Source organism: Rhinoderma darwinii, chromosome 5 (assembly GCF_050947455.1).
Source record: "Rhinoderma darwinii isolate aRhiDar2 chromosome 5, aRhiDar2.hap1, whole genome shotgun sequence".
Taxonomy (NCBI): Eukaryota; Metazoa; Chordata; class Amphibia; order Anura; family Rhinodermatidae; genus Rhinoderma; species Rhinoderma darwinii.
In genome coordinates this window covers 56,061,471-56,084,665 of record NC_134691.1, presented here as the reverse complement: position 1 = coordinate 56,084,665, position 23,195 = coordinate 56,061,471, and the positions used below count along the sequence as shown (strand labels likewise).

Sequence of the window (23,195 nt, the reverse complement as noted above, 5' to 3'; positions counted from 1 at the left end):
TCCGATACATCGGCTATCCAGAAAAAGCCGAACAGAAACTAAGCGGCTGAGCGCTCACACAAGCGCTTCAGCTGCTTCGTTCTAGCGATTGGTGGGGGTCTCAGTGCTCAGACCCCCACCAATCCAAACTTCTGACATGTCACTATGACATGTCAGAAGTTTGTCAAACGTTTAGCTACACTTTAAACAGTAGGGCTTTTCTAAGCATTGTGGCTGACCAAGTACGTCCTTTTATGGCAGCTGTTTACCCTATAGTACGACACTTTGGTGGCACCTCTGAGAAGCTATTCTGTCCGCATGGGCCAATATTCCTGCAGAATAAAGAATAATTCCAAAGCCCAGTGGAATCTATGCCACAACATATTGCTTGGGTTCTAAAGGCCAAAGGAGGTCCAACATATATATACTGTATGTGTGTGTGCCCTTATATAGGGCAATTGGATCAGGCAGCCCTGGGTCCTTTATTCACATTTTAATTCACGGTTTCTAAAGTATCATCTTGTCCTACATCGGTAACAGATGCATAACACCTACACCTGGCAGCCACTATATTGCCCATGATGGTTATAATTCTGCTTCCCACAGACCCTGAATGACATTTTTATGCAGAGTTGCATTCCTTAACAATACAGATTTATACGGCAGAAATGTTAATGTAGTCTTTTGCCTTTTAGGGATTGATGGCTATATTATATCTGCTCGTGGAAGACGTTTTCCTGTTGATAAACTACTACAGCTTTAGCTACTGGTTGTTTGTTGGACTTTCTGTCGCTGGATTAATAGTATTGAGATTCACCCAACCTCAGAGGTCACGTCCTGTGAAGGTAATACTTTATTCATAGGGAAAGGATGAGCTGACGATTATCAAAGTATACATTCAAATAAATCATAAAGGCATAATTTATGTAAATTACATTTATTTCTAAATTAATGTGAAATATTTGCAATAAATAGACTGCTCCAGCTTTGATAGTTTCTTCCTGTTAGGGGCCATATGGGTATTTCTTGCAAACTAATATGAACCATTGCATTACATATTGGGGTACAGCGTAGCAGCCAGACATTTTTTCTAGACTTGTCTTTGGTTGCTCATATGTATAGTCAGCATTTCTTACTATATGTGTAATATTCAGAAGAAAAAATAAAAGCATAACTTAATTGGTATAATAAAGAAAACCTGTGGCAGGTGAACAGTGTTGAGGCTGCTGTAATCACAGGACTTTATTAACTAGCAAGTTCCCTCCACAGGCAAATCGACAGCTTATAATGCTCTGTTTGGGTAAGACAACCAAATTATGTTCGCTATTTCTCACTATCTATCTTTCTAGCTGTTCCTGCAGCTGACATTGGTGGAATAAGGGTATGTGCACACGTAGTGACCAAAAACGTCTGAAAATACAGAGCTGTTTTCAAGGGAAAACAGACCCTGTTTTTCAGACGTTTTTTGAGCAACTCGCATTTTTCGCTGCGTTTTTCGCGCCGTTTTCGCAGCATTTTTTACGTCCGTTTTTGGAGCTGTTTTCATTGGAGTCTATGAGAAAACAGCTCCAAAAACGTCCAAAGAAGTGTCCTGCAGTTCAGGCATTTTCATTTTTACAGCGTTCACCATGCGGGTTGAATAACATTATATTGTAATAGTTTAGACTTTTATGGATGCGGCGATACGAGTTATGTTAATGTTATGTTATTTTTTTGAACATTACTTTAGAGAAAAAAAGGGAAATTTATTTTTTTTCCAACTTTTAATATTTTTTTTTGCACATTAAAAAAAACTTTATTTCACTGTTTTTTATATGTCCCCCTAGGGGACTTGAACCAGCGATCGTTGGATCACTTGCACTATATACTACAGCTAGTGGTTGCTGATGACATATTTATATGAACTAACAATTGGGAATGAGCGTCTGACAAGTGCTTGTTTGCCGGTTATCGGCTCATGTACAGGGGCCTTAAGTCTGAACCAGAAGACAAAAAACAGGGACTGAACACAATGCCTAAGGGTATGTTCACACGTAGTCAACAAAAACGTCTGAAAATCCAGAGCTGTTTTCAAGGGAAAACAGACCCTGCTTTTCAGACGTTTTTTTACCAACTCGCATTTTTCGCGGCGTTTTCGCGGCGTTTTTTACGTCCGTTTTTGGAGCTGTTTTCATTGGAGTCTATGAGAAAACAGCTCCAAAAACGTCTGAAAGAAGTGTCCTGCACTTCTTTTGACGAGGCTGTATTTTTACGTGTCGTCGTTTGACAGCTGTCAAACGACGACGCGTAAATAACAGGTCGTCTGCACAGTACGTCGGCAAACCCATTCAAATTAATGGGCAGATTTTTGCCGACGTATTGTAGCCCTATTTTCAGACGTAAAACGAGGCATAATACGCCTCGTTTATGTCTGAAAATAGGTCGTGTGAACCCAGCCTTAAAGGGCTGTAGTAATTCAAGTCTCCTCCCACTCCGCCCCATATTGAAATGAATAGAGTGTGCAACCTGTAAGTGAATAAAACTAATAAACAGCATAGAGCACTAAGATTTGAAATTCTAGATTAGTACCTGGAATTTATACACCGAGGAAAATTCTTAGGCAATGTTCACATGGATTGGATTTGCCCAATCCAACCCGTATTTACTGCAGGAACCACAGCAGAAATCCGAGGCTTATTTTGGATTTCTTCAGCATATTCTCAGTTTGACGTGTGGTGGATTCGCTAGCAAAATATCCCCATTCAATGGGGCTAATTAACGTGTGAAAATCTGACGGCTTTTACCATGTCACTTCTTAATGCGGACTTAAATCAAACATTTCCACCACGTCTGCACAGAGACACTGATTTCCCATTGAAATTAATGGGAGGTGGATTTCACGTGGATTTTGACACGTAAATTTGCTAGAAATCAGGAACGTGTGGATGGGGCCTAAGAGTTTTTTTTAAGTGGAACACTATCTCACAGTAGGGTAATGGAGCTATGCTTTGCAAGAGTGGCATTTTTCATTCATATATATATTGATAATATTGGACTGGAGAACAAAAGGAATTATATCTGTAATACACTGACAAAATGCAGTGGCATCCTGCGTGAAAGTGTTTTATTTCATTTGCACTTATCCTGAGAATATTTTAAGAAACATAAATTAAAGGCTATGTACACCTTTGAAAGGCATTTTTTTTAATTTATTTTTTATAAAAAGTTTATTCAGTGTGTTTGGTGCAACTTTATAAATACTTTTTATTGAAAATTATTTTAATTTTTTTAGATACAGCTGCTCTGTATTCTGTATACAGAGCAGCTGTATGTAGCGCTATTCATTGAATCCGTCAGTCCCGCGGACCTGACGTGTTCAGTGACAGCGTGTCCTGCGTGTCTCTGACATGCAGGATCCACCTGTAAAGTATCTGTAACTTCCGTGGTCGCTGACCACAAACACCTTCCATCCAGTCGACGCCCTTCTCTCCAGAGATGTCTGCACATATGGCCGTCCTGTTCCACAGTGACCACCAGGGTGCGATCGCGAGCTAAGTCCAGACTTAAGAAGGCAAAGCGCACGCAGTTGGGAGATTGAGCTGATTGCTCCCAGAGCACCCTGGGCTATAAGAAGGGCTGTGCCCCTCCCTGCAATGCCTGAGCGTTGTTTGTCGTATCCAAAGTTTGTCTATGCAAATGGTCTCCTAGTGTTTTCCAGTTCCGAGTGTTCCCCGTACCTGTATCCTGTGCTATCCTGGTCAAGTGCCGTGCTGAGCTGTAGTCATGCTGTGCTGTATTCCACTCCTGATACTCCACACATGACGTCTACCTGCTGCCTAGTCCCAGCCGAGCCTGCTTTGCTACTGTCCGAGCTGCCACAGGTACACTATACGAACTATAGACTGTGACCTGCGCCCTGTTGGCCAGCTGCCATACCATCAAGGCAGTACGGCCCAGTGGGTCCACGAACTCAACGTGACACTATCACATTTACGTTCAGAACTTGGATGTGATAGTTTACAGGTGGATCTTGCATGTCAGAGACACACAGGACCCACTGTCACCGAACCAGTCAGGTCCATTTAAGTAAATATGAAGGAGGTGGTTGATCTGGAGGATTTTGGAGAAGAGAGTAAACCGTGGACAGAGTATGTCTCCGTAGTCCTGAGCCCACACAGAGGGCCTTGAATGGTGTCTTTGTACCTATAAACAGAGAACTTGGAGTTAAGGAAGTACAAAAATGGTGGAGTTGAAATGCTCTCCAAGGCCCCAAGGGACTAGAATCCCCTAAGGCAGACAGTTCATGAATTGTAAGCCAATCCACATTTAAAAGAAAAAAATATGCCCAAAGTTTTCAATAGAAGTCCACAGTCGGATCGGGTCTTCCAAGCCAGGAACAAAACAAGGATTTCCTAAGATAGGGTAGAAAGAGGAGTATGTAGGAAGAAACAATGTCCCAACTAGAGATGAGCGAACCGGGACAACCGAACCCGGTTTCGGTCCGAACTTCAGGAAAAGTTCGGTTCGCAGCGAATCCGAACTTTACCGGGTTCGGCCGAACCCGTTTTGACCGAACCCGGCTACATTTTGGCGCCTGCCACATGTTACATCTAAAATGGAGGATTACAGAAGATCACCTGACATCAGGCTACCCCATAATGCCTTGCAAACGGCTCTCCCAGCCAATCGGGAGGCAGCATAGGGGCGGGCTCAAGCCTGCAATAAAAGTCTATGCACGGAGCTCAGCGGCCATTTTACAGACAGGAGCTGTAGGAATAGCATCTCTGTGCAGTAAGGGAAAGCTTTAGGAATCTAAAAGGCAGGAATTCAGAAATCGAAGGGGCTCATCCACTACTCACTACTCAGCCAGTGTGTGAATACGCTTTTATAAGGGGCTCATCCCCGTTGCATCCAACTTGCAATACAGGCAGCCTAGTAGTACTATAAGGCCCAGCATTCCCTGAGTGCACTGCAGCGAGGCTGATTGAAATTCTCATTCATTGCCATTTGCCAAGCCAGTGTCCGTGTGTGAATACGCTTTTAAAAGGGGCTCATCCATGGAATAACAATCCAACTTGCCATACAGGCAGCCTAGTAGTACTACAAGGCCCAGCATTCCCTGAGTGCACTGCAGCGAGGCTGATTGAAATTCTCATTCATTGCCATTTGCCAAGCCAGTGTCCGTGTGTGAATACGCTTTTAAAAGGGGCTCATCCCTGGAATAACAATCCAACTTGCCATACAGGCAGCCTAGTAGTACTACAAGGCCCAGCATTCCCTGAGTGCACTGCAGCGAGGCTGATTGAAATTCTCATTCATTGCCATTTGCCAAGCCAGTGTCCGTGTGTGAATACGCTTTTAAAAGGGGCTCATCCCTGGAATAACAATCCAACTTGCCATACAGGCAGCCTAGTAGTACTACAAGGCCCAGCATTCCCTGAGTGCACTGCAGCGAGGCTGATTGAAATTCTCATTCATTGCCATTTGCCAAGCCAGTGTCCGTGTGTGAATACGCTTTTAGAAGGGGCTCATCCCCATTGCATCCAACTTGCAATACAGGCAGCCTTTGTAGTAGTGGTAGTAGTACTACAAGGCCCAGCATTCCCTGAGTGCACTGCAGCGAGGCTGATTGAAATTCTCATTCATTGCCATTTGCCAAGCCAGTGTCCGTGTGTGAATACGCTTTTAAAAGGGGCTCATCCCTGGCCGTTATTAACAGGATAACAATCCAACTTGCCATACAGGCAGCCTAGAAGTACTACAACGCCCAGCATTCCCTGAGTGCACTGCAGCGAGGCTGATTGAAATTCTCATTCATTGCCATTTGCCAAGCCAGTGTCCGTGTGTGAATACGCTTTTAAAAGGGGCTCATCCCTGGAATAACAATCCAACTTGCCATACAGGCAGCCTAGAAGTACTACAACGCCCAGCATTCCCTGAGTGCACTGCAGCGAGGCTGATTGAAATTCTCATTCATTGCCATTTGCCAAGCCAGTGTCCGTGTGTGAATACGCTTTTAAAAGGGGCTCATCCCTGGAATAACAATCCAACTTGCCATACAGGCAGCCTAGTAGTACTACAAGGCCCAGCATTCCCTGAGTGCACTGCAGCGAGGCTGATTGAAATTCTCATTCATTGCCATTTGCCAAGCCAGTGTCCGTGTGTGAACACGCTTTTAAAAGGGGCTCATCCCTGGCCGTTATTAACAGGATAACAATCCAACTTTCCATACAGGCAGCCTAGTAGTACTACAAGGCCCAGCATTCCCTGAGTGCACTGCAGCGAGGCTGATTGAAATTCTCATTCATTGCCATTTGCCAAGCCAGTGTCCGTGTGTGAACACGCTTTTAAAAGGGGCTCATCCCTGGCCGTTATTAACAGGATAACAATCCAACTTGCCATACAGGCAGCCTAGTAGTACTATAAGGCCCAGCATTCCCTGAGTGCACTGCAGCGAGGCTGATTGAAATTCTCATTCATTGCCATTTGCCAAGCCAGTGTCCGTGTGTGACTACGCTTTTAAAAGGGGCTCATCCCTGGAATAACAATCCAACTTGCCATACAGGCAGCCTAGTAGTACTACAAGGCCCAGCATTCCCTGAGTGCACTGCAGCGAGGCTGATTGAAATTCTCATTCATTGCCATTTGCCAAGCCAGTGTCCGTGTGTGAATACGCTTTTAAAAGGGGCTCATCCCTGGAATAACAATCCAACTTGCCATACTGGCAGCCTAGTAGTACTACAAGGCCCAGCATTCCCTGAGTGCACTGCAGCGAGGCTGATTGAAATTCTCATTCATTGCCATTTGCCAAGCCAGTGTCCGTGTGTGAATACGCTTTTAGAAGGGGCTCATCCCCATTGCATCCAACTTGCAATACAGGCAACCTTTGTAGTAGTGGTAGTAGTACTACAAGGCCCAGCATTCCCTGAGTGCACTGCAGCGAGGCTGATTGAAATTCTCATTCATTGCCATTTGCCAAGCCAGTGTCCGTGTGTGAACACGCTTTTAAAAGGGGCTCATCCCTGGCCGTTATTAACAGGATAACAATCCAACTTGCCATACAGGCAGCCTAGTAGTACTACAAGGCCCAGCATTCCCTGAGTGCACTGCAGCGAGGCTGATTGAAATTCTCATTCATTGCCATTTGCCAAGCCAGTGTCCGTGTGTGAATACGCTTTTAAAAGGGGCTCATCCCTGGAATAACAATCCAACTTGCCATACAGGCAGCCTAGTAGTACTACAAGGCCCAGCATTCCCTGAGTGCACTGCAGCGAGGCTGATTGAAATTCTCATTCATTGCCATTTGCCAAGCCAGTGTCCGTGTGTGAATACGCTTTTAAAAGGGGCTCATCCCTGGAATAACAATCCAACTTGCCATACAGGCAGCCTAGTAGTACTACAAGGCCCAGCATTCCCTGAGTGCACTGCAGCGAGGCTGATTGAAATTCTCATTCATTGCCATTTGCCAAGCCAGTGTCCGTGTGTGAATACGCTTTTAAAAGGGGCTCATCCCTGGAATAACAATCCAACTTGCCATACAGGCAGCCTAGTAGTACTACAAGGCCCAGCATTCCCTGAGTGCACTGCAGCGAGGCTGATTGAAATTCTCATTCATTGCCATTTGCCAAGCCAGTGTCCGTGTGTGAATACGCTTTTAAAAGGGGCTCATCCCTGGAATAACAATCCAACTTGCCATACAGGCAGCCTAGTAGTACTACAAGGCCCAGCATTCCCTGAGTGCACTGCAGCGAGGCTGATTGAAATTCTCATTCATTGCCATTTGCCAAGCCAGTGTCCGTGTGTGAATACGCTTTTAGAAGGGGCTCATCCCCATTGCATCCAACTTGCAATACAGGCAGCCTTTGTAGTAGTGGTAGTAGTACTACAAGGCCCAGCATTCCCTGAGTGCACTGCAGCGAGGCTGATTGAAATTCTCATTCATTGCCATTTGCCAAGCCAGTGTCCGTGTGTGAATACGCTTTTAGAAGGGGCTCATCCCCATTGCATCCAACTTGCAATACAGGCAGCCTTTGTAGTAGTGGTAGTAGTACTACAAGGCCCAGCATTCCCTGAGTGCACTGCAGCGAGGCTGATTGAAATTCTCATTCATTGCCATTTGCCAAGCCAGTGTCCGTGTGTGAATACGCTTTTAAAAGGGGCTCATCCCTTGCCGTTATTAACAGGATAACAATCCAACTTGCCATACAGGCAGCCTAGTAGTACTACAAGGCCCAGCATTCCCTGAGTGCACTGCAGCGAGGCTGATTGAAATTCTCATTCATTGCCATTTGCCAAGCCAGTGTCCGTGTGTGAATACGCTTTTAAAAGGGGCTCATCCCTGGAATAACAATCCAACTTGCCATACAGGCAGCCTAGTAGTACTACAAGGCCCAGCATTCCCTGAGTGCACTGCAGCGAGGCTGATTGAAATTCTCATTCATTGCCATTTGCCAAGCCAGTGTCCGTGTGTGAATACGCTTTTAAAAGGGGCTCTGAAATGCCTGGGAAAAAAAAGGTTGTGAAAGGACGGGGTAGAGGAAGAAACACCCATGCCGTCTCCTCTTCCAGTCCAAATGTTGGATCTGTTGGTGCCAGACCCAGTAGCAGCATTTGTGGCACAAGACATGTGCCTAGTTCCACTAGTAGCAGCTGCCATGTGCCTGCTAGTAGTAGTATCAGCAAGCCAGACTTGTCCATCTCCTCCGGTGGGCGGGTTACTTTAGACAATACGGCCATTGTGGACTGGTTGGCTGGCTCGCGGTCATCTCAGCAGGAAGACTCTGACGATCTGGCTTCAAGCCAGGTTTCGTTGGATTCCAGATCCTCTACAGTTCCTTGGCACGGTGACAGTAGTAATATAGGTATTTCTAGCGTTTCCATTCCATCATCTATGTCTTCGCTCCCCCTTCCTAGCGGGAAGCCATCTTTCCTGAGAGTCCTAAGAGACATCTCCTCGGGTGCGAAGGAAGATACTGAACAACATAGTGATGATAATGATTTGTTTTCCGCGAGTCAGCCAACGGAGTGTGTTGCGGCGGTGGTGGAGGTGGAAGCGGTGACCGAGACGCATAGCTGCGGTAGTGGGGGTGTTGGTGGTGGTAGCCGTGGTGGCAGACGCAGTAATGAGGGGGGGCATGGAGCCCGCCATGATGTCACATCACATTCACAACACAGTGACAGAAGTGGCGGGGATGATGAGGAAGGCTATGATGATGATGTTGTTTTAGACAGGACGTGGGAACCAGGTGACGAGGTGATGACGGCGTCAGAGGAGGAGGGTAGTAGTGGCGGCACTGGATGTGATAAACAGCCAAGCCGAGGTAGGGGCAGAAGTCAATCTGCAAAACGTTGCAGCGGTAGGGTCAGCTCAGGAGCCGGTGACGGCGACACAGATGCTGGTGTAGGTTCCCGAAAAAAGCCTGCCAGACAAGGGGCAAGCTCGGGTGGTTGTGGTGGTGGTGGTGGTGGTGGACGTGGTACTACCTCTTTACGGTACTCTGCCGTGTGGCAATTTTTCTGTACCTTCCCAGAGGAGGAAAACATGGCACAGTGCCGTATCTGCAAGCAGAAAGTAAGGCGTGGGCAGGGCAGCAATGTAGGAACTACTGCTCTACGTAAACACATGGAACGGCATCACAAGGCCATGTGGGACAATCAACATGCCCCACCATCATGTACATCTAATGAAGACCCCTCTTCCGCTGCTGCTGCTGCTCCGAGTCCCTGTCATCTAAGTAGTAGCCAGGCCTTATCCACCATGTCGTTGTCATCATCATCATCACTGTCATCTAGTGCTCCTCCTATGTCCCGTCAGTTATCCATTACGGAATCGTTGTCCAATAAGCAACAATATATACCCAGTCATCCACTTGTCGTGCGGCTTAATTCACACCTGGCAAAGTTGTTGGTGGTGCAGTCGCTGCCGTACCACCTGGTCGACTCCGCCGGCTTCAAGCAATTGATGGCGTGCGCTCAGCCTAGGTGGCGAATACCTAGCCGACATTACTTCTCCAAAACAGCTGTCCCTGCCTTGCACAAGCATGTGGAGGAAAAGGTGTCCAAGTCCTTGCAATTATCCGTGTGCAGCAGGGTACATGCCACCGTCGACACGTGGAGCAGCAACTATGGGCAGGGACAGTACATGTCTTTCACGGCCCACTGGGTCAATATTTTGCAGTCCGATGCACCACCGCAGCAATGCCAGGCATTACCACCTCCACGCTTGTATGTTTCTAGTTCAACTCCGGACACCAGGCGCCTACCATCCTTCTCCTCCTACTCCTCCTCCTCCTCCTTGCCTTCCTCCTTGGAGGTCTTCCCGTCCCCGACAGGACACAGCGTATCTTCCACTCCTCCTCCCTCCTCTTTTCATAGGTGCAAGGTGAAGCGCCACAACGCTGTCTTACACCTGCTGAGCCTGGGCGAGAAAAGCCACACAGGGCAGGAGCTGCTGCTGTGCATCAAGGAGGAAATCGCACGCTGGCTGTCTCCTCTGAAACTCACACTGGGCAATGTTGTCTCTGATAACGGCAAGAACGTTGTGGCTGCACTGCGTCTAGGTCACCTGACACACGCTCCTTGCATGGCACATGTGATCAATCTGGTCATAACACGCTTCTTAAAGTCATATGTTGGTTTGAAGGGTGTGCTGGCCATGTCCAGGAGGGTTTGCGTTCGCTTTAGACGTTCGTATGCATTTAAGCACGCCCTCCTGGACTTGCAGCGTCAAAACAATCTCCCAGAACACAGCCTGATTTGCGACGTTCCAACACGATGGAATTCCACCCTGCACATGTTGGACCGTCTGTACGAACAGCGGAAAGCCGTGAATGATTTCCTGATGCAGCAGACGGGCAGCGTTTGGAGCCAGTGTAATTTCGAGCTCAGGCACTGGCAGCTGGTTAGAGACGCATGTCGCGTTTTGAGGCCCTTTGAAGAGGCCACACGATTTGTGAGCCGTGACGCTAGCGGAATGAACGATGTTATGCCGCTGATATTCATTATGGAGCAAACGCTCACAGCGATGATTCAGCAAAGGATGGAGGAAGGATCACATCTGGCTATGGATGTTGAGGAGGAGGAGGAGGATGAGGAAACAGGACCTGAAGAGGAGCTGGATTTGGAGATGGAATCACAGGAAGGGATAGGGGACGAGGCAGCCGCACAACATGACAGTGATGGTGGTGATGACGAGTCTGACGACGACCTTGATGATGGACAACCATGGCAGTATGGGGCGGAGATGGAACCAACCGGGCCCTCTGAAACGCTGGCCAGGATGGCGAGCTGTATGCTTCGTTACTTGCGCGCTGACTGTCGTATTGTTAGCATGAAGCAAAGAGATGACTACTGGATAGCCACACTTTTAGACCCTCGGTATAAAGCCAGAATGGGGGAGTTTTTTGCGCCTTCCGAGAGGGAGGCAAAATTGGCTTATTATAGAGAGAAGCTATGCAGCCAGCTTGTCATGGCTTTCAAACGGCAGACACCCGCTGCAAGCATGTCTGACCGGGGGTCCACTCTCCGCTCCCCACTGTCTCATCGTTCCACCGCCTCTGGCAGAGCTACCTCTGCAATAGGCGGCAGCCGTGGCAGCAGCGGCAGCAGCAGCAGCAGCAGCAGCCAATTCAGTTTGGAAAATATGATGACAACATTTTTACATCCAATACCCCGACCTGACACACATCGTAGCACTAGTCACCAAAGGGATGTTCACCATCTCCAGGTGCAGCACCTAAACAACCAGGTTCACTCGTACTTGGACTGTGCCCTTTCTCCGTCAGAAATGCTGATCCCAGACCCCATGGACTTCTGGGTCAGCAGATTGGATCATTGGCAAGAACTGGCCCAGTTTGCCATGGGTGTACTGTCTTGTCCACCCTCCAGTGTAGCGTCAGAGAGGGTATTCAGCGCAGCAGGGGGCTTCGTCACCCCTAAGCGAACAAGATTGTCCGCCAACAGCTTGGAAAATCTCACGTTTCTGAAAATGAATCAAGCGTGGATCGGTGAGGATTTTAAAACCCCTGTGCCTGATGCCACTGATTAGATCTTACATTGCTGCTGCTGCTGCCGCCTGCTACTGCCGCCTGCTACTATGGGATTCTGTCCTGTCCACTCTTTTTTTAATGTGCCGCTGTTGGTGCTGCAGCTGCTACTACTTCTACCACCAATCCACCCCAGTGCCGTCTGCTACAAGCAGGCCTGCCCCACCAGAGGGCTTTGTCCTGTGACTCTCCAGTCTCTTTTTTTAATGTGCTGCTACTACTGCTACTACTGCTTGCACCCTTGCTGTCTGTGTTGGCTAGTACCTCTACTACCACCAATACACCTACACTGCCATCTGCTACAAGCAGGCCTGAGGCCTGCCCCACTACAGGGCTTTGTCCTCCTGTGACTGTCCAGTCTCTTTTTTTAATGTGCTGCTACTACTGCTACTACTGCTTGCACCCTTGCTGTCTGTGTTGGCTACCTCGACTACTACCACCAATACACCTCCACTGCCGCCCGTCTGCTACAAGCAGGCCTGAGGCCTGCCCCACCACAGGGCTTTGTCCTCCTCTGACTGTCCAGTCTCTTTTTTTAATGTGCTGCTACTACTGCTACTACTGCTTACACCCTTGCTGTCTGTGTTGGCTACCTCGACTACTACCACCAATACACCTCCACTGCCGCCCGTCTGCTACAAGCAGGCCTGAGGCCTGCCCCACCACAGGGCTTTGTCCTCCTCTGACTGTCCAGTCTCTTTTTTTAATGTGCTGCTACTACTGCTACTACTGCTTGCACCCTTGCTGTCTGTGTTGGCTACCTCGGCTACTACCACCAATACACCTCCACTGCCGCCCGTCTGCTACAAGCAGGCCTGAGGCCTGCCCCACCACAGGGCTTTGTCCTCCTGTGACTGTCCAGTCTCTTTTTTTTAATGTGCTGCTACTACTGCTACTACTGCTTGCACCCTTGCTGTCTGTGTTGGCTACCTCGACTACTACCACCAATACACCTCCACTGCCGCCCGTCTGCTACAAGCAGGCCTGAGGCCTGCCCCACCACAGGGCTTTGTCCTCCTCTGACTGTCCAGTCTCTTTTTTTAATGTGCTGCTACTACTGCTACTACTGCTTGCACCCTTGCTGTCTGTGTTGGCTACCTCGACTACTACCACCAATACACCTCCACTGCCGCCCGTCTGCTACAAGCAGGCCTGAGGCCTGCCCCACCACAGGGCTTTGTCCTCCTCTGACTGTCCAGTCTCTTTTTTTAATGTGCTGCTACTACTGCTACTACTGCTTGCACCCTTGCTGTCTGTGTTGGCTACCTCGGCTACTACCACCAATACACCTCCACTGCCGCCCGTCTGCTACAAGCAGGCCTGAGGCCTGCCCCACCACAGGGCTTTGTCCTCCTGTGACTGTCCAGTCTCTTTTTTTTAATGTGCTGCTACTACTGCTACTACTGCTTGCACCCTTGCTGTCTGTGTTGGCTACCTCTAATACCACCAATACACCTACACTGCCGCCCGTCTGCTACAAGCAGGCCTACCCCACCACAGGGCTATGTCCTGTGACTGTCGTCCAGTCTCTTTTTTTAATGTGCTGCTGCTACTACCAGTCCTACCACCCTTGCTGTCTGTGTTGGCTAGTCTACCTCTACTACCACCAATACACCTCCACTGCCGTCTGCTACAAGCAGGCCTGAGGCCTGCCCCACCACAGGGCTTTGCCCTCCTCTGACTGTCCAGTCTCTTTTTTTAATGTGCTGCTACTACTGCTACTACTGCTTGCACCCTTGCTGTCTGTGTTGGCTACCTCGACTACTACCACCAATAAACCTCCACTGCCGCCCGTCTGCTACAAGCAGGCCTGCCCCACCACAGGGCTATGTCCTGTGACTGTCGTCCAGTCTCTTTTTTTAATGTGCTGCTGCTACTACCAGTCTACCACCCTTGCTGTCTGTGTTGGCTAGTCTACCTCTACTACCACCAATACACCTCCACTGCCGTCTGCTACAAGCAGGCCTGAGGCCTGCCCCACCACAGGGCTTTGCCCTCCTCTGACTGTCCAGTCTCTTTTTTTAATGTGCTGCTACTACTGCTACTACTGCTTGCACCCTTGCTGTCTGTGTTGGCTACCTCGACTACTACCACCAATAAACCTCCACTGCCGCCCGTCTGCTACAAGCAGGCCTGCCCCACCACAGGGCTATGTCCTGTGACTGTCGTCCAGTCTCTTTTTTTAATGTGCTGCTGCTACTACCAGTCTACCACCCTTGCTGTCTGTGTTGGCTAGTCTACCTCTACTACCACCAATACACCTCCACTGCCGTCTGCTACAAGCAGGCCTGAGGCCTGCCCCACCACAGGGCTTTGCCCTCCTCTGACTGTCCAGTCTCTTTTTTTAATGTGCTGCTACTACTGCTACTACTGCTTGCACCCTTGCTGTCTGTGTTGGCTACCTCTACTACTACCACCAATAAACCTCCACTGCCGCCCGTCTGCTACAAGCAGGCCTGCCCCACCACAGGGCTATGTCCTGTGACTGTCGTCCAGTCTCTTTTTTTAATGTGCTGCTGCTACTACCAGTCTACCACCCTTGCTGTCTGTGTTGGCTAGTCTACCTCTACTACCACCAATACACCTCCACTGCCGTCTGCTACAAGCAGGCCTGAGGCCTGCCCCACCACAGGGCTTTGTCCTCCTGTGACTGTCCAGTCTCTTTTTTTAATGTGCTGCTACTACTGCTACTACTGCTTGCACCCTTGCTGTCTGTGTTGGCTACCTCGACTACTACCACCAATAAACCTCCACTGCCGCCCGTCTGCTACAAGCAGGCCTGCCCCACCACAGGGCTTTGTCCTGTGACTGTCGTCCAGTGTCTTTTAATGTGCTGCTACTACTCACCCTTGCCAATAAAAAGGGTCAATTTTTGGAGGGCTTGTGAAAAGCCATTGCTTGTTGCTTTTACATCCATGTATGGAAGAACCCCGGCAGGCATCTGCCAATAAAAAGGGTCAATTTTTGGAGGGCTTGTGAAAAGCCATTGCTTGTTGCTTTAATGCTTTTACATCCATGTATGGAAGAACCCCGGCAGGCATCTGCCAATAAAAAGGGTCAATTTTTGGAGGGCTTGTGAAAAGCCATTGCTTGTTGCTTTAATGCTTTTACATCCATGTATGGAAGAACCCCGGCAGGCATCTGCCAATAAAAAGGGTCAATTTTTGGAGGGCTTGTCAAAAGCCATTGCTTGTTGCTTTAATGCTTTTACATCCATGTATGGAAGAACCCCGGCAGGCATCTGCCAATAAAAAGGGTCAATTTTTGGAGGGCTTGTGAAAAGCCATTGCTTGTTGCTTTAATGCTTTTACATCAATGTATGGAAGAACCCCGGCAGGCATCTGCCAATAAAAAGGGTCAATTTTTGGAGGGCTTGTGAAAAGCCATTGCTTGTTGCTTTAATGCTTTTACATCCATGTATGGAAGAACCCCGGCAGGCATCTGCCAATAAAAAGGGTCAATTTTTGGAGGGCTTGTGAAAAGCCATTGCTTGTTGCTTTAATGCTTTTACATCCATGTATGGAAGAACCCCGGCAGGCATCTGCCAATAAAAAGGGTCAATTTTTGGAGGGCTTGTGAAAAGCCATTGCTTGTTGCTTTAATGCTTTTACATCAATGTATGGAAGAACCCCGGCAGGCATCTGCCAATAAAAAGGGTCAATTTTTGGAGGGCTTGTCAAAAGCCATTGCTTGTTGCTTTAATGCTATTACATCCATGTATGGACGAACCCCGGCAGGCATCTGCCAATAAAAAGGGTCAATTTTTGGAGGGCTTGTGAAAAGCCATTGCTTGTTGCTTTAATGCTTTTACATCCATGTATGGAAGAACCCCGGCAGGCATCTGCCAATAAAAAGGGTCAATTTTTGGAGGGCTTGTGAAAAGCCATTGCTTGTTGCTTTAATGCTTTTACATCCATGTATGGAAGAACCCCGGCAGGCATCTGCCAATAAAAAGGGTCAATTTTTGGAGGGCTTGTGAAAAGCCATTGATTGTTGCTTTTACATCAATGTATGGAAGAACCCCGGCAGGCATCTGCCAATAAAAAGGGTCAATTTTTGGAGGGCTTGTGAAAAGCCATTGCTTGTTGCTTTTACATCCATGTATGGAAGAACCTCGGCAGGCATCTGCCAATAAAAAGGGTCAATTTTTGGAGGGCTTGTGAAAAGCCATTGCTTGTTGCTTTTACATCCATGTATGGATGAACCCCGGCAGGCATCTGCCAATAAAAAGGGTCAATTTTTGGAGGGCTTGTCAAAAGCCATTGCTTCTTCTTTTACCACCTTATATGTATGAACCCTGGCAGGCATCAGCCGCCTAAAATGGTAAATTTTTGTACCTTTTTTAACAATGCATTAAGCATACAACATGCACAAGTGCAGTGGTTTCTGTTAGTTATCTCCGTGTCCCATCCGTTTTCCTAGAGCCATACATGTTGGCGTAACTTTGACACCAACTTTGCATTAAAGACAGCTCAAAAGTACTTGGATACACTCATGGGTGACCTAAGAGTGTTATACAGGGCTTCTAGGGCTTTAAAACAGTGTTATACACGATTTTTAGGGGCTTTCTTGTATTACAGGTTCGGTCAGAACTAGTTCGGTCCGAATCGAACTTTTGCACGAAATTCGGCGAACTTGCCGAACCGAACTTTTCATAAGTTCGCTCATCTCTAGTCCCAACTGCTGTCAGTGAACAACTTGCCAAAATTGGCCCAATAGTTGGATGAGAACGAAGATTCTTTAGATATTTAGGCTCAATCCATGGAGAGGCCATAAGTGGGATAGGTGTAAAGGGTTGCTCTAAAGCCACCCAGGGGTTTTCCCTCGTAGGTTTGCACCAGTCTAAGACCCGTGCTAGGTGGGTATCTAAATGATAAGATTTTATATACTTATAAAGTTACACCAAACACACGACTAACCTTTTTATTAAAAAAAATAATTATGTTTCTAGCCATTAAGAAATAGTAAATATTTTCCTATGTATGAATTCTGAATCAATTGTTGCTTGCTTGCTTGCAGGTCAACCTCTTCTTCCCTATTGTATATTGCCTCTGTAGCCTTTTCCTTGTTATCGTTCCACTCTATAGTGATTCTATTAATTCACTGATCGGCATTGGAATAGCACTATCTGGAATTCCTGCTTACTTCTTAGGTGTTTACTTGCCTTTTCAGAAGAGACAAAAATTGCTCACTTGCATTAGTGGTGAGTATGGAATCTACTGTATTTTATAAATGCTTATGTGTTGATTTTGATTGATGAATAATTATCGTAGGTCCTTTATATGTAGGAGATCACAGGGCACTGCTATATAGTGGATGCTGTCAATGGAAACAATATACACTCCTCAACAATGAAATTGCAGCACCAAGAAGGAAAAAAGTTTTGGAATTGTGAAAATCACAGAATCGAAAGAAATGTTGATAAGAAAACGAAAACAAAATATTCCAAACATCTTGATTTATTCAGTATAGAGTATACACGCACTTACACGCCTTGGCATGCTATCCATGAGGTTAGTAATGGTTGCCTGAGAAAAGTTGTACCAGGCTAAATGCACTTGGGCACGCAAATCATCAGGATTGGCTGCTGGCAGCTCCCTTTGCAATTGCCGACCATTGACGTCCCAGATGTGATTGATGGGAGACGAGCCTGGAGATGCTGCAGATCATGGTAGCATGTTTAGGCCATGCAGGCTGCTGACAGTAGAATGAGCAACATGTGGCATGGCGACCTGTTGAAAAATGGCTTCTGGGACACTTTGGAGAAATGCGCGTACCACTGTTTCTACTGCCAAATCAATGTAACGCAGAGCTGTTAGTGTACCTGAAATGGAGCATAGGTTTGTTCCCTCTGCCGTGCATTATGCCACCCCACACTATAATCCCGGGAATAGGACCGGTCTGACATTTCCTTGTGAAGGCATCTCCGGCTATCATTGTGTCCGAGACAAAAGCGGGACTCATTGCTGAAGAGAGAAGACCTCCATTCCATCCTCTATTGCCGTCTTGCTGTGTACCATGATAGTCTTTGAGAGAGCAGTGGTGTGTGGTCCATGGAACACCTGTAGCTGGACGTCTGGCTCATAGCCCAGTGTCGTTCAAACGTCTTCTGATGGTTTGTGTCGACACTGGTTGTCCCCTAGGCTTGGGATGTGACATCCAATTTCACTTGCAGTACAGAATTGATCACTACGCACCATTGTTCCAATCAGAGGATCTGTCCGTGCAGAGGTTCGCCTCCACACACCTCTTGCTGTCATTCCTGTTCGTTGTTATTCTCAGAATTTCTGGAAGACGCAACATTGAACAGTAACATCTCGTCCTAGAAAACCTCTGCCGGAGTAATAAACAAAGGTCTCTCAGTTCAAGGATTCTGTCCCTCTCAGTTTGCGATAATCGGCGATGACGGGCATGTCGACTAACAGGAGGCATCGCACAATCATCCCACACCACTCGAACTGATTTTTGAGGTTTCATGTGGATAAAAATCTTTGCTTTCAATCTGGCTTGTATGCCTCCCACATGCCACAGATTTGAGCTAGGTGCTTAAAAATTTGATATTTTGCAAATTTCATTGACACCTACTACTTCCTCCATTTGCAAAACCTTATGGCTTATCCTTCTTGTTATTGCAATTTCAATGTTGAGTAGTTCAGTTAATAAATGTTTTTCATGGCTGCTACACGCTCCGTCTCTTGTGGGAACTTGATCAGGGGACTGTAGAGTGTGTTCACTCTCATAAGGGTAATGTTATTATGCCTACTACCTTATCCCCTTTTAGTGGCCATACCACCTACCACCACCCTTCGCCTATAAGGGAAAACGCTGACAACTTGGGTTGGATAAATTTGGCCACAGCAGCCATTTTATTTGCAAACAAACATAATGGAAACAACAATTTACATATAAACATAACAATGGAAGGGGAGTCCTTGGAGCTACAAAATTCTGTAAACAAAAACAGCCCACCTGCACCGTATTTTACTCCCAGCCGTCAACCTACAGGCTCAGGGGCATCGTCATACCTGCAGTTGGCTGACCTAAACCGCAACCACTCCCCGGGACACCACCCAGCCGGAGCCCAAATTGACCAGACCACAGAACCATAATAAATTAGAGAGGGATCATACCCCCAATGAATCCCCCCCACAGCAATTTACCACCAACTCCAAGGACCCCCAATCCGCCCCGCTACTGCTGCGACATTGCAAACCGCTCGTCAGCATCCTCAGGAACCTGCGAAAAAAGCAAAGACAACGAGCAAGAAAGCGAAATCACAGACTTGCTATTATACAGAACCAACGAACATTTTCTCAGGGAGGGAGGGAGGGACAAGCTTCACAGTTCTGCTCAGTAATGGCGTCTTTCCTCTCTCCCCACCCTTAAATACACCTAACCTCGCCCCACTAACCTCCGCCCCCACTACTCCCTAACCACCCCTCCTAAATCCCTTAACTCCTTCCCTGCCTACATCCCTGCTCATGGTGGCCTCCCCCTATGGCCTTCGGCCGAGTCCGGCCTGTACTTTAGTGAGCTTTACTGCATCTGCAAAGTTCCTAGATTGTTTAGGGATATTTAATCAGTATGAAACCCCCTTAAAAGGTTTTTCTAGTTTAATATAACTAAAGCTTAATAATTGTTTGATGGAAAGTTCTGGCGCACAGCTCATTAAGTGTGTCCCCATTTTTATGAACTTTTGCAGCTTGGATGACGAAATACATACAAATTCTATGCAACTGCTGTCTAACAGACCTGGATGAAGACAAGAAATTCTAAGATCTAATATTAATCTCCATTCACACGTCGCCATTGAAATCCGACATGTATTTCCACAGCAGAAATCCTAGACTTACCCTCTGTTTTCTGCTGCAGATGTGCCGTGATTGAGAAGTAGATCCGCACGAGGATTAGCCGTCTTGTCATTCAATGAGGCTAATCCTCGGCTTTTCCGTGCAGATTAAGTAGAACGACACTTTTTTCCACAGCAGATTTTTTTTTCGCTTTGCAGACAAAAATCTGCGCTGAAGTCCATGTGAAATCCGACTTCTGTAAATGGGGCCTTACTGAAGTTTGGATTTTTACAATTCTATAAACTGACAATTATCCTGTATTTAATTTTTGATGATATTAGAAAGTTGTTTTATGATTTTTCTTTTTAATAAAATTGACATTTACATTGTTCATAGTGTTTTCTTTTTTGTATAACTTTTTTGGAGGGGTGTGAAGATAGGGGATGCAGAGGTTACAGGCTCACCTGGACCCTGAAGCCTGAGAGAACCCAAAAAGGTCCCTCTGCCTCATGTAATGTCCCCCAAGACATTACTTGTGAGATAATGTGTTGTAAATGTATTTTAGGTACTGTCACTTTAAAATAACAAATGTAAAGTTACAATGCACTGTGTTACAGCCTATGCAGGAGTGGCTTTGGCTAAGAAGTTTCCAGAAGGTGGGAGGAGCTTAGGAGATAAAGGGGTTCCTGGTCCAGTCAGAGTGGCAGTTGCCGTTTGGGAGCAGTTGGAGTCAGTTGGCAGTGAGTAGTGACCGGTTCTGCTGGCATATCACCACATTTCAGTGAAGCCCCTGAAAACAGGCAGAGCAGCTTGCAGAGGAAAGATAAAAGAGGCAGACATTACAGCACAAGAGTCTTTGACTACCAAACTCCATGAAGTGGAGTAACCTCAGGAATTGGATTCAAAGCCAGAAAGACTGACAGGATTAAGGGTATGTTCACACGCAAACTCAAAAACGTCTGAAAATACAGAGCTGTTTTCAAGGGAAAACAGCTCCTGATTTTCAGAAATGTTTTAAGCCACTCGCTTTTTTCGCTGCGTTTTTTTACTGCCGTTTTTTGAGCCGTTTTCAATAGAGTCAATGAAAAATGGCTCTAAAAACGTCCCAAGAACTGACCTGCACTTCTTTTTCGAGGCCGTTTTTTTACGCACGTGCGCAAAAAAACGGCCCATCTGAACAGAACACCGTTTTTCCCATTGCAATCAATGGGCAGATGTTTGGAGGCGTTCTGCTTTCGATTCTTCGGCTGTTTTTTGGCCGTTTACGGCGCGAAAACAGCTTGTGTGAACATACCCTAAGAGGTACTGTTCTGGGTTAGGAAGCCCTACACAATTTATATTCCAGATTCAACCACGGGTAGCCAAGGAGTAACTACTGAAGAGAAGAAACTGCCATACTTGTACTTCGGTGTGTTATAGAGTGACATTATCACAGTGCTGTGTACCTCCATTTTGTGTGGACTTGTTACTAATTTTGCACAACCAAGTAAAGTCTAATGTAAGCTGAGTCTGTTAAACTGCCACTCCTGCCTCCTGTCTTATTTTGCACCTTCAACATCAAGGATACCCCAAAACACCATCAGGACAGGAGCAGACACAGGGAGTGTACTGGTGGATTTCAAGGGACTGTCATCCCCATTACCCAGTGCAAACCCCCTCATCACTAGCTGTGAGCAGCAAGCCCTGAGAGAATGGGAAGGCCTGCTGGCCATCGTGATCCACACTGAGAGCCGAGCCAGCTGACATTTTGTTGGGCCTACGCCTTTCCCCTTTCCCATCGCTCCTCGGTTCACCCGCTCACACGCTACACTCATATGAGGAGACCAATACTATAAATGATACATGGAGGGCCTTGTTACCGATTTTGCATTCAAGCCTATGAGTTACGTTTTTGATTCTAACACCACTACCTATTTTCCTATCTACATTTACTACTCAATTCATACAGAGGTTTTTTTAGTTGGATTTCATATGAATGTGACAACAAAAATCGTGCCACGTTCCATCGAAAGGCGTATATTGCCGAGCTATTCTCTAGAAGCAATACCATAGCGTGGCATACGGACTGCATACAACTCTTTAGTACTACTAGGCTGGGGTTATAAACCAGCGTCATGCCACTTGTGGGCACCTTCTGTCAGCCCATGTCTCTGGATAGTAGATATTGCATTATGGTACTCGGTGGCCATGTACTCGATATACAAAATACATTTTATGTCCAGGCTATTTGACAAGATTTTATTTGCCATATCTGCATATAACTTGGTTATCATTTTCTTCTACTAAGTTATGGAGCAAGTGTGAACAAGTACACATGGGCATCACATATAACGACTGGCTCAGAGTTAAATAATGATTTGCCCTCACCATCAAGTTAGCTTTCTTTTTCCAGAATTGTCTTGTAAAGTGGCAGCCACTATTTAGACTAGTTGTTATTGTCACGATCTGTGGGTATGTGGACCCACTAGGCCGTAGTGGGGCAGCAGCTGGCCAAACAGTGTACCAAGTCAATATAAAGTCTGAGAACAAGGGTACCTGTAATAGTGCAGACAGAAGCAACGGCTTAGGCACTGATGGGACCTGGGCGGCAGGTGATGCAAAACGTGGCAGATGACACCAGACGTGGTGTAAGTCAGCAGGCGTAGTAGACGGCACAACACGACTCTTACACTAGAGATGGCACAGGAACAAATACAGCATGGGATACAGGATACAGGTAACAGGGCACGGGAACACAGGGAGCAGGATACGACTAAGGGACCATTTGCAAGACTAACAGAGGAATACAGGCAAGGAGTGAAAGGGCAGTGCTCCTTATATAGTCCAGGGTGATCTGACAGTAATTAGTTAATTCTTAACATGTGCGCGCGCTGGCCCTTGAAGGCTGGGAATGAGCTTGCATGCGCAAACTAGTGGTCACTGCAAAACAGGACGGCTGCATGTGCTGGCACCTCCGGGGGGAAGACGTCGGCAGGATGAGATGGGTCTGCGACCGCAGCCGTTACAGTTATGGTCTTTACCTCTTTTTTTGTTTAAAGGGGTTGTCCACTACCGGACAACTGATGACCTATCCACCGGATAGGTCATCAGTATATCATCGGTGTGGCTCTGACACCCGGACCCCACACCAATCAGCTGCGGACACCGGATGTCCTTGCACAGTATGCAAGGTACAGAGCTGGAAGCAGTTGGCTCCGTACATTGCATAGCGGTCGTGCTGCCGAACTGCCGCTCTGCTCCTATTCACTTGAACAGTACTGCAGCTCGGCCGCTATTTTGTGGCCGGAGCCATATGCTTCCGGCATGGACGTCCGGTGCCCGGAAGCAGCCGCAGCAGCTGATTGGATAGGTCATCAGTTGTCCGGTAATAGACAACCTCCTTAAGTTCGGCTCATATGCCAGG

At 47.1% G+C, this 23,195-nt stretch overlaps 1 pseudogene; it reads left to right on the top strand.

Moving 5' to 3' along the window:
• LOC142652430 (Y+L amino acid transporter 2-like) overlaps positions 1-20,094 on the top strand; it is a 53,162-nt pseudogene extending 33,068 nt beyond the window's left edge.
• The last annotated feature ends 3,101 nt before the right edge of the window (positions 20,095-23,195 follow it).